Source organism: Protopterus annectens, chromosome 5.part1 (assembly GCF_019279795.1).
Source record: "Protopterus annectens isolate FY-2018-M chromosome 5.part1, PAN1.0, whole genome shotgun sequence".
Lineage (NCBI taxonomy): Eukaryota > Metazoa > Chordata > Ceratodontiformes > Protopteridae > Protopterus > Protopterus annectens.
In genome coordinates, this window is record NC_056736.1 from 96912684 (window position 1) to 96925028 (window position 12345).

Sequence of the window (12345 nt, forward strand, 5' to 3'; positions counted from 1 at the left end):
GTATGTAGAATGACTCATGGAAGCCCTGCAGGCACACTGTGCTTTCTGTTGATGTACAACACAAAGGTGAGCCCTGAAGTAAAAACCAACTTGATTTTCACACACATATAGTATATATGCTCATACTGGGCATGCTCACACACTTAAACAAATTTAGCAAATTTCAGTCAGCAACATACTGAAAGGTCATACTGGGCATGCTCACACACTTAGGCCATGTCTGAGTACAGCAATAAGCCACACATATCTGGCAGTTGCAGTTCTTACTCCAGACACTTGTCACTATTCACCAATCCTGCCTTGTGCACACACACTGATATGAAAACAGTCCCATATAATATATTGGACACCTGTCATAATCAAACTATGTACTCCAAGTACTTAAGTTGTTCAAAGAAAGTGAAAAACCAAAGAAGATCAATAATTCTCCGATCAGTATCATCAAGTAACAATGAGCACTCCTAACATTATCCAAGCCATGGTCAAAGAGTTCATAGAGAACCCTGAAGCTTTCTTTTACTATGTAATAAATATCAATGTAAACTCATATATGTTCTGAGTCAGTGCAAACTGTAAATGAATACATATACATGACTGACATTGCCAACATCTTGTCAGACAGGTTCATACATATTTACCCCCTTCTCACTGACAAAAGGGCCCATTATCATACCTAGAGATTGTGAAAACCCAGAAATCACATATACAATGGTTAAACAGCTCTTTCCAAACCTAAAAACACATGTTTTCCCTGGCTGTGTCATATGTGAACTCCAAAACCAACAGACCCTGCACCTGAACAGTCTGTTGAGACTCACCGTCTGTACAGGATATGAAACTGTTGAATGGGTTACAGCAAAGTTTGGCACACTCCACGATTGTTGGTGCACAACAGACCATGGGAACTATTGTCTTATATGCCTAATAAGCCTGATGTGCAAGGCGTCCATCATTATGGAACTCATAAACAGAGCTATTGAGAGCCTACAAACACCCAACCCTACCAATTTTGGTTTGGTCAGGGGCAGATCATGGTTCCTAAACCTGCTAGACAGTTTTCAAGGCAGTCACCCAGGACATGCATCAATGAAATGAGCTACACACGGCCTACATAGACCTTGAAAAGCCCTTTTCCAACATCCCACACACATGTCATATCCACAAAATCAACAACCTGTGCATAAACACTTATGTCATCTGATGGATTGCCAACTGGGGCACAGATAGATCCCACAAGGTAAGAATTGTGGTCTCCTGTTCAAGCTGGTAACAACTGATGTCCCCCATGGCTCAGTCCTGGGACCCCTCCTGTCTGGTGTATACCTTTCAGAAATACAGTCAAACACGAGGGCTATGTTTAGCAAGGTTTGTGGATGACTGCAAAAAGGTTGTCATATTCGATGTTTGGGATAACAGAGACATCCTTAAAAAGGGTCTCAGTCAGATAGATGTGGTGTTAAACTTATGGGCTCGAGCTACAGTCATACAAATACCACATAGGTGCCAACACCCTAAATATGGAGGTAATAATAAGGGATCTATGGACATGTGGATTGTCATCACTACTTCCAGAAACACGTTCACAAAGTGGTTAGAAAATTATGTTATATGTTCCCACAAACTGCCAAGGTCTTTGCATGTAGGTCAAAGGAGGTTCCCTCTACTCATCAGTCATCAGACCCATCACAGAGTACCACAACACACTTGCGATGAATCTGACTAGGCACCTTCAGCAGCTGGAAAGACCACTGACGTACCTCAACAAGAGCATTACTGGCCTCAAACAGTTGCCCCATGCAACAAGACTGAATTTAACTCAATCTGTACTCTGTTGCATACTGTCTACTCAGGTGATCTCTGCCCAACAGACAGGTCCATGCCCAATGCAGAACAGATGTACATGTGCTATCTGAAGTAACCCCAAGCTCACTGTACTACATGCTCTAGGGATATCATCATCACAACAATAAATAGAACATGTTGGAGGGATATATTAATAACTCACAGACTTCCATTTCTTTGGAACAGGCTCCCTCCCAACCTACATTAAGCCGAGTCCCTCACTGACACTCTTCCAGAGGAGCCTTGATGAGTGTATGTGAAACTGAACTGTCACACCATGGATCACTTCATCAGCTCTACTACACAGAGGCCTAGGGAACTAACTCCATGTGTGGTGATAGCTGCACACTCTGGCCATACTAATATATGCCTTCAGGCAGATAGCCTATTACCTACCTATATATATATATATATATATATATATATATATATATATACATATATATATATATATATATATATATATATATATATATATATATATATATATATATTTATATATGTATGTAGGGGGAACACAGTATAATAAGCCAAAGATGGATGGGCAGAGATGTGTGTAAGAGGGTGAGCATGACAGGGAGCCATCCAGGACTGTCCCACCCAGCACACATCCCAATGGCACAAAAGACATGAGGTGCACATCTCACCCAGTGTACATAACAGCCAACAGTATCTGTAAGCATTACAGTATATGTGGTCCATGTGCCTGCTGTGCAACATGATGATACAATGAAGTACACATCTACTATCTGTAGACATGTACCTGTCACATAGTCTACTACATATCTATAAAACTATCTTGAATAAGGCATATGTTAGCCTAGGCAAGTTGTGCAGCTTTCACCACCCCATTGGGTAGTCTCCCAAGCCCTCGTTCTAATAGTTAGTACCCTAAGCCCCTTTCTAGTGGGGCTGCTGATGTGATGCCTGGCATGAATTGTCTGTTTCCCATCCACTCATCAATTTCCTATTGAAGAGTATCAGCGAGGGGCTCTGTCTGATGTACATTGGGACTCTGTTCTACAGTAAGGCAAGTTTCTGGGATGGTACTCTATCCCACCAGCATGTTGTATTCATTGTTGTGATGAGGTTTATATCCCTGGAGTGTGTAGAGTGACTCAGTTTTGTTATCTGTAGATGGAGCAGGGCGGTAGACAGAGGCCCAGGAAACTAATTTAAAAGGGAGGCAAAAGCCAACACATTCTGGCTAGGCTTATAAATGCCCTTGGGCAGATAGCCTAGTACCTACCTATGAACCTACATGCTCTAGGGACCTAAACCTTGTCACCACAATAAATAGAACATGCCGGAGGGATAGATTCCTGTCCCACAGACTTCACATACTCCAGAATAAACTACCTATCTATATCAAACAAAGTTCCTCGTTAGCACTCTTCAAGGAAAATCTTGATTATTGGATGGGAAAGAGGAAATTCACCCTAGGGATCACTTCTGTGTCTCTGCACGACAGTGGCACAGGAAAATAAATGTTTTGGTAGCAAAAGCCAGGGTACCTTTTTGGCTGGCCTTGTATAGGCCCCAGGGCCGAAAGACTAGTACCTACCTATGAACCTATGAACGTTTGAGCCTTGCCTAAAAAAGGTAATATGGGGACAGAACAAGCCTTGGCCAGTATTCAAAAGCATAGGGGCGACAGGTGCAAACCATCTGTAGTGAAGCAACAAGGCTTGTCTATCATGTCATCACAGGCAGACAGAAACGGGATCCCCTTTGAATGACACCAGAAGCTCAGCCAGTTGTTGAAGTTTATCATCTTTCTGTTATATTGCAGTATCATGTAGGTGAAGGTAAGATGCTACTCAAGGTTTGACCCTGTGTGTGCCAGCATGTGGTGCATCAACCCATATATGATATGGTCATGGCCTATGCATACAATACACTCACAATACACCTAGTATGATAAGCCTGCTGAGGTTAGCAAATGTGAAAAAACCCTTTGTGCAAGCTGTCAGCAAGTAATGTCTGTATTGCACACTGTAACTCCATATTGCTTCCTGAAGTGTAAAGACGTGCTTAGTTTGGATTAAGAACACCGCATTTGCCAGCTGTGTATGTCTCCCTGGGGAGAAGCAACTTTTTGGAGACTATTCAAACACCTTAAAAGTGGTATACTCATCTTTGTCAAGTCCGATGATGTCATCCTACAAATATACCTGTGGAAAAGTAAAATTTCAGTAATGTGTATAGCGTGTTGTGTAAATTTGTACTGTTGTAGCATCATAATATAGTTAGATAGGGGTTTGAATCTTGCACTTGCCAACTGTGTGTGTGTCTCCATGGGGAAAAGCAACCTTTTTGGGGACTACTCAAACACCTTAAAAGTGGTATACTCATCTTTGTCAAGTCTGAAGATGTCACCATCCTACAAATATACCAGTGGAAAGGTGTAACCCCAGTAATGTGTATAGCGTGTCATGTAAATGCATACTGCTGTAGTATCATAATATAGTTAGATAGGGATTTGAATCCTGCACTTGCCAACTGTGTGTGTTTACCTAGGGAATAGCAACATTTTTGGAGATTACTCAAACACCTTAAAAGTGGTACACTCATCTTTGTCAAGTCCGATGATGTCACCATCCTACAAATATACCTGTGGAAAGGTGCAATCCCAGTAATGTAAGTATATACAAAAACTTCGGACTCTCCACGTTTTACAAGTAAAATAAAACAATTTATTTGAAGGATCTTCTGATACGCTTCTTCAGACAATATACTACTAAACAGAACTAGGGTTTATATAGGAAAACATAATTCATTTGTTCAATCAATTAACTAATTAATAATTCAATTATACAATTAAATATTCAACTTCAATGAAAATTTAAAGCAGTACAGAAGCACAAAACCCAATGTAATGTTTACCATTTAAATTATTTAGGCCTTACTTTAAGATATGCTGTCCTAACAAATGATTTAAAATTTATAGTTATTCATAAAACTTTCTTCAAATAGATTTTAAAACAAATAATAATTTTATTAAAATATTAAATGTACTGAAGACTATGAAATGCATTCTACCAATAAATAAATAAATAAATAACTAGGTTTTATATTGTATCTATGAAATAAGATATAATCAGTGTTCTTATCTAACATTGTTCTTATCTAACATTATTATAGTTACTATATGACATATTATGATAAATTGCAATAATAATGCAAATACAAAGTATCATAAATGGAATAGTATACTTGTCTATTCAAATCTTGATAAATGCATTAGATGTCTTAAATCAAATTCTATAGGAAATCTTAATATAAATATAGCAATGAGTAATAAATAAGTAATAAATAATTATAATAATAATAATTTATTTAAACTAGATTATGATAAACACAAAAATACAATAATTAAAACATTATTTAACTTCATTGACCTTAAAAAATGTGTTTCAAAAAACAACATTTTAAAAAATTCCATCAACAAATTCATGAATAAGTATGAACATTCAATACTAGAAAAATAAATAATAAATACTACATAATAACTGATAAAATTTAAAGTTCATGTGTGAAGATAGTATTTATCGCAAGGTATAACAATATGTTAAAGTTTGAGCAAGATTAGTGTTATAGAAAAATGCTAGGCATTAAAATGGCTATCTACGTGTATTAAGAAAAGACCTTATTGTTACATAATTATTTAGGCCCGGGAAATAGTTGCCTTTGAGTCTGAGAATCCATTTCAATTCATTCAATTCAATCAAATTTACATAGTCACCACCTCTAACATTCGCTTCCACTGTTTGTAGTACCCTAAATACAAACGAATGTGATGGATTAGATATAATATGCTTTGCAAGGGCATTTAACTCATTTTTCTTTTTGATGTCATACTGGTGATTATAAATTCTATTTCTCAGTTTCCTTTTGGTAAGGCCTATATAAAACACTGGACAACATTCACAGGTGGCCAGATATATTAAGCCTGAAGTGTCACAATTAGCACTAAATCTTGGTTTAAATACATACGGGAATTCAGGGTGTATAAAATCTTGTGATTTAGTAATGTGCTTGCAATAATTGCAATGCTGACAAGGATAAGTCCCCAAAGGATGCCTTAGCATTAATTGATCATTGCTACTCAAATCAGATCTATCACACAATATGGACTTCAAATTTTTATTACTCCTATAAGTTATATGTGGGTTTCTACCCACTATTTTTAATGTAGGTTCATCTATCAATAGAACTTTCCAATTGTTAAGTAATATTTTCCTAATATTCTGAAAATCATTTGAATAGGTTGTTACAAAAGTTACCTTCTCATAATTACTGTTTGTTCCTTTTCTAAAAGAAGGAAAGGAATTATTATAGTTTGAATCAATGGCCACTAGATTGTCTTTATGTAAAATACTATTCATGACATTCATTACTAAGTTATAATCATAGCCCCTATCTAAAAACATATTCACCATATTATTAGCTTCTCTTATTAAATCATGTTCATCAGTGCAAATTTTACTTAATCTGATAAATTGGCTTTTCAATATCCCTTTAAAGATATGACGCGGATGCATGCTATCATACTTCAAAATTGTATTTCTCCAGCATTTTTTCTTGTATAGTGTAGATATTAGTCTCCCATTTCTGATGTTTAAACTAACATCTAGGAAATTTACTGATATGTATGATGTTTCAATGGTAAATTTAAGAAAAGTAGTTGTAGTTTCTAGATGTTCTTTAAATAAAATAAATTCTTCCATGGAACCATCCCATACAATTAAAATGTCGTCAACAAAACGCCTGTAAACTAAAACTTTGTTAAATAAAGTGTGCTGGAAGACATGATTTATTTCCCAATGATGCATGATACCCATAGCCACACCAGAAGTCTGTAGGTATAAGTCCCCCTGAATGCAAACACATTGCCTTGTTTCCATCTATAATCCCATCATCATTGGGAATCAATGTTTGTCTTTATGAAAACAAAATCAAGTGAATGCAAATAGTCTAGAAGCTGGTATGTATCTTTTTTATTGTAGGAATACATCACATCAGGGGTCTTAAAGTATTTTCTAAATAAATGGATATGTTTTCATTAATCCATTTTATCCTTAATTGTTATAATTATTTGGTCTAACCACATGATATGGCTTCTTCTTATGAAGAAATCCCAGTAATGTGTATAGCGCGTCATGTAAATGCATGCTACTATAGTATCATAATGTAGTTAGGAAAGATTTTGAATCTCGCACTTGCTGACTGTGTGTCTGTGCTCCAGGTGTGTGACACCGTTGGCCAATGTGGAGTGGGTTTTGATTTTTATAGTGTATGACATATCACAATGACAACTGTATGTGCATTACACATGTAAGGTAGCTGTGGGGAAAATCCATATACATACATGTGACCTCAAGTATTTCATAGGTGGGTACTCTGCTTTCTCCATAAACACATGTGTTATCTTTGCCAGCGCATGCTGGCGCTTCCCAGACCTTAGATCACTTCTGTATGCTTGTGACAAGCTTAGCCATACAGTGATCCCTGGGCTATGGCTTCCATTTCACATCCACTCATCACGGTTTCTATTGAAGAGTGTGAGTGAGGGTTTATGCTTGAGGTATATTTGAAACCTGTTCCAAAGCAAGCAAAGTCTGGCAAAGATGCTAATCATTATAGGTGTGCAACAACCTCTGTGGATCTGCATGCAAACCCTTTATTGTTTATGTGCTCCACAGAGGGTTTTCCAAAACCCTTTGGTAATGTGATTATCAAAGGAGAGATGACTTAACAAATGGCTCTATGTATACATTAGTACATGTTCCACATTTTGGGGGCTACTACCTATGTGGTACTCTGGGGATACTTTGTTTTCTAAAAGTGGATAACTATGCTTTCTTAGGCTTATAGCTTTACAGCATGAGTTTGACACCTGGTATCATTCTGTATGATACCCTTTTGGAGGATGTGTGTGTCATCTGGAGAATAAAGTATAGCCCACAGTATGCATTTTCATCAAACGTGGGCAGACATATCCCTACTGTGTTTGCTTGTACCTAAGAAAGCTATATGTCAAACAGGGGTGGTCCCAGGACTGAGTGCAGGTGAATACCACTTGTTACTGGCATAGAATAGTACATGGAGGCTGCAAATGTTACTGTGTGTCCTACATCTGTGCGTCAGTTGTCAAGCCATCATCTAACAATCGTTTATGGTCAGTCTGTTGAGGATATGTCTAATACCAGTATGTGGGATGGGTATGATTTGCTGGTGAGCTATAGCTTGGCTGTGCTGACCTCCCCTCCCTCACCTATAGCCTTGTTGACTGGCTTGAAGTCTACTAGGTGTAGGAGCCATGATCTGCCCTTTAGAGAACCTAAGTGGGTATGGTGCAGTGTTTGCAGGTTCATAATGTCTCTGTTAATGAGTTCCATAATACTGTGCTCCATAGCCTTCCAGATAACATTGGTCTGGCTTATAGGGTGAGAGTTTCCAGGACCTGTTGTAGTTCTACCCTTAATCAATTTATGTTAACATTTGCACTGGGTGTGACGAGGGTGGACAGGTTTAAGAATAAGTATATTAGAGGGTCAGGCCATGTTTGAAGGTTAGTAGACCATGCCAGATAGGCAGGATTAAGTTGGTTTGTACATGTGCTGAGGAGGGATGCAGAGTATATTGTGAAATAGATACTAAGGATGAAGCTGCCAGGTAACAGGAAAAGAGGAATGCCTAAGATGAGGTTTATGGCTGTGGTGAGAGAGAACATGCAGGTGGATGGTGTGACAGCGCAAGATGCAGAGGGCAGGAAGACATGGAAACAGATGATGTACTGTGGCGACCCCTAATGGGAGCATCAGAAAGGAGAAGAAGACGTTGTAGCTCAACCCTTGTGGACTGTGAACACCATTACCGTACGTCATTCCACATGTATGTAACCTGTATAGAGGCTCCATCTGGACAGAGCGTTTAGGTGAGTAGTGACTTCATATGTCAGCTTGTGTATGACACCGCCAGGGACACTGTCCAGTACAAATAAAGCACGGACAAATGCCGAAAACAGTCCAACTACAACAAAAGGCACTAGAGAAGAAGAAGAGGCTCGACTCCTTAGCTGAGCTTAAACCATTTTAATGTGACTCACAGCACTCCAATACACGTATCACACATAAACGCCTATTACAGAACACAGTGCGTTTTCGTTTCCTATGACTTCTTCTGATGTGTAACTGAATACATAATGGCTACACCCCTATCTTTAAATATCCTTTAAGCTAATTACCTAATTAATCAATAAAACATTTAAATTCTTTTTAATAAGCACTTCCATAGGGAACAACCTAAACATTTCTACTTAACATATAAAAACAACATATACAAAACGCATTTTAAAAAACGCATTTTAAAAAAGCCTACCAATATTGGCATAATACCTAAAACCAACTTAACATACTAAATACTATTGTGAAATACATTTAAAATACATAAATAATACAAATATAATAATTTAATACAATTTCATTGTCAGCAGGTATTAGCACCATCTAGTGTTGAAATATATTATTTACCTACAGATACTAGAAAAATGCATTATACCATAGCATGATATAGAATATAAAAAATTCATACAACCTCTACCTATTCAATAAGCACAATTCAAACTTATAATAATACATAAAGTTTTTTAATAATTTAATATCTACAATTTAGCTGCCCTCATCTTTAATACTGGGGCAAGGGAAACTGCGTCGTTTAGTCCTGGGAATTTATTAGCTTCCAAGAACAACTGCCACAGCAGTTCTTTATATTCTATAGATGTTTCCCATAATCCACCCCTTATGTCTTTTTCCACTACTTCTAGTACAAAAAAGTTAAAATTTGCCTCCTGGCAGCTAATTTTGTGTCTATAAAGTGCATTGTGTGTGCATTTAATCCTAATTTCATAATAATGCTCATATATTCTATTTTTCAGTTTTCTTTCTGACTTTCCCACATAGAATGCATCACAATGGTCACACAACCCTATGTAAACTATACCACTAGTTTCGCAATTTGCAAAACACTTGCTTTGGATCAGAAAATCCCTACTTTTAATATAAATAGTCGCTCTTGTACAAATATGTGGGCACTGTGAGCATCTTCCACACTTAAATGTTCCAACTTTTCCATGTTCGGGCATTCTGGCTTCATTATGAGTATTTATAACCTATTACTTTTAACTATCCAATCATAAATTTGTTGGATGAAGGGATTGTGATTAATCCCTTAACTCATCGTTCATGCAGGAGTAGGACTGGGAATACAATGATGACTAAACTGTAAAGCCCTGGATTAAGATGATGACTTATTTGACCTGACGTTTTAAGTATTGCCCATGGATGGCAAATCAAACATTTACTTATTTCCTCTTAATGTCACTGTGACATGGTCCCGTATTGATTACTTCCTACCCCCAAGATCCTTCGATAATAGACAAATTGTTTGCAACAGATCCTCGCTTTCTGGTACAGATCTTCAAGAATAGACGGAAATTATTCAAGAATAGAATCCAAAAAAGTAACTCCAAAATTCCGAAGTTGGTCATTGAATTGTAACCTTCTGAAGGACCAACCTAATTACTGATATTAATACGACACTCTAATGATCTTTTGGGACACAACATGATGAGAATATCCATTTTGATATCAGATGGCAGGTATTATCAGTGATTAGGGTATATTTATTAAGAAAGCGAGTTTTAAGGTTTTTAGGCTCCTTTCTTAAAAGTTAACTACATTACTATTAATTATTTGAACACCACCAGTCTACTTTGTCTATTCAGGAGTTTAGGTTTATAGCAAGATTTTCAGAATATATGCAAACTCCCTCCAGCATTGGCTAGAATAATTCTCAATTCACCTAGATCTTCTAGAATATCTTCAAATATAAATAAAAGCCAGATTTATAGATCTGATGGAAACCTGTTATTCTACCAATTATACTCTGAATCTGCTAATAGTAACTCCGGCGTTAGAAAGGGAAGAGATGGAAGAGTTGGAAGAGTTTTACTTTCCCGAAAGTTACGAAGGCAAAAACCTTACTCTCAGCCCAGATTACTAAGAAAGAAGTTCTTATGCTATTGATATAACCTGAAATTGGGAAAGCCCCAGGTCCAGACGGATTTCCATCAGAGTTTTTATTTAAAGACTCTCTCTCTCTGGCCCATTATTATTAGATTTTATTTAAATAGTAATGGTATTGTGATTGTGATACTGTATACTAATTATTTATAAAAATATTTGATTCCACCCTAGATTCTACTAACTACCACTAACATATAGACCTATATCACTTATAAATGGTGGAGGATGCATTAAAATATATTTCCTTCTAGACTAAACTGAATGAATAAAAAATTTCGAGCAAGCTGGTTTTTCCCGTGAATAGACTGTTTTAACAGAATAGACTTGGAACTATGATACAAAATAATTAAACAAGAAAGATAAAATAAATATGCAAGAAAGAAAATATACCAAGGCATTTGGTCGCGGAATTGGGACTTCTGTTTTGATGGGTTCTGAAATTTGACTTCTCAATTGAATTTCTTTCCACCTTAAAATTTATACAAGTTTAAATACTGCTTATATATAAACAATACTTACTCCAACCTCATTAAGATTGCAATGGCACTTGACAGGATGCCCTATGTCTCCCCACTTTCAGGTTATACTTAGCTCTACTTTTTGGTTGTACAAAAACCTATCATGCCATTCCTAGAATTTGTAATAACATTAGATTTACAACTTTGCAGTAATTCTAATTATCTATATTAGATTTAACCTACCAATGATGCTATGAAATAGTACACCACTGAATACAATGATGCTATGAATGAACTACAAGATTAATGATAGTAAACTTGTTTTCCCAATCAATCCTGAGGCGATAGTCAACATTTGTTCTTTTTCTTACCCATGCATATTGCATAGTCATTATTTGTGGCCGACACGAGCATCTGTGATTCCCTCATTTTGCAGGCTTAGGGGTCGCATACTCTGTTATCTCAGACAATCTAACCAGGATATGGACTTCTATTCAATTATGGTTTTGTAAGCATGCTCACAACCTATGTGTTCTCTAAAATAAGACTAAGTAAATGGGTGCTCCATATTACTAACATTAAGATGCTCCTCTTAGACTCAAATTTATCACCATCTGTCTCTTTAGTAGTTTTTTATAGCAGTGGTTGTATGCCTCTATTTTTGCGCATTATTTTGCTTTGAATCATGAGAACTTACAAGAAGATACATAGTTTATTGTTTAATATTCTAGATATTGGCACTTGTGTATATAGTTTTCTTTTTCTTACTTTGGTTTTAATAGGTTTTTACAAAAAATGTTCCAACTTTTCCTTCCCTTACTATATTCATACCATTTTTACCTTCTAAAATTGTCTTTAAGTTCTTTCCCTTTTGATAGGTACATTTCAGTGGCTGTACAAACAAGCATTCAAGATCAGAAATTTCTCTAAATCTGTTCCATTCTTCCTCTAGTATT